The following is a 431-nucleotide window of genomic DNA, read 5'->3' on the forward strand; positions in this document are numbered from 1 at the left end:
CCCACATGTTCCACGATGATCTCATCGGATGAACCACGATGTCAAGGACTCAATCGATCCCGTATTCAATTCCCTTTGTCTAGCGGTATTTTACTTGCCCGAGATTTGATCGTCGGTATACCGATACCTTGTTCAATCTCGTTACCGGCAAGTCACTTTACTCGTTCCGTAACACATCATCCCGTGATCAACTCCTTGGTCACATTGCGCATATGATGATGTCCTACCGAGTGGGCCCAGAGATACCTCTCCGTTTACACGGAGTGACAAATCCCAGTCTCGATCCGCATAAAACAATAGATACTTTCGGAGATACCTGTAGTGCACCTTTATAGTCACCCAGTTACGTTGTGACATTTGATACACCCAAAGCACTCCTACGGTATCCAGGAGTTACACGATCTCATGGTCAAAGGAAGAGATACTTGACA

The sequence above is a fragment of the Triticum dicoccoides genome, chromosome 1A (genome assembly GCF_002162155.2).
Source record: "Triticum dicoccoides isolate Atlit2015 ecotype Zavitan chromosome 1A, WEW_v2.0, whole genome shotgun sequence".
Taxonomy (NCBI): domain Eukaryota; kingdom Viridiplantae; phylum Streptophyta; class Magnoliopsida; order Poales; family Poaceae; genus Triticum; species Triticum dicoccoides.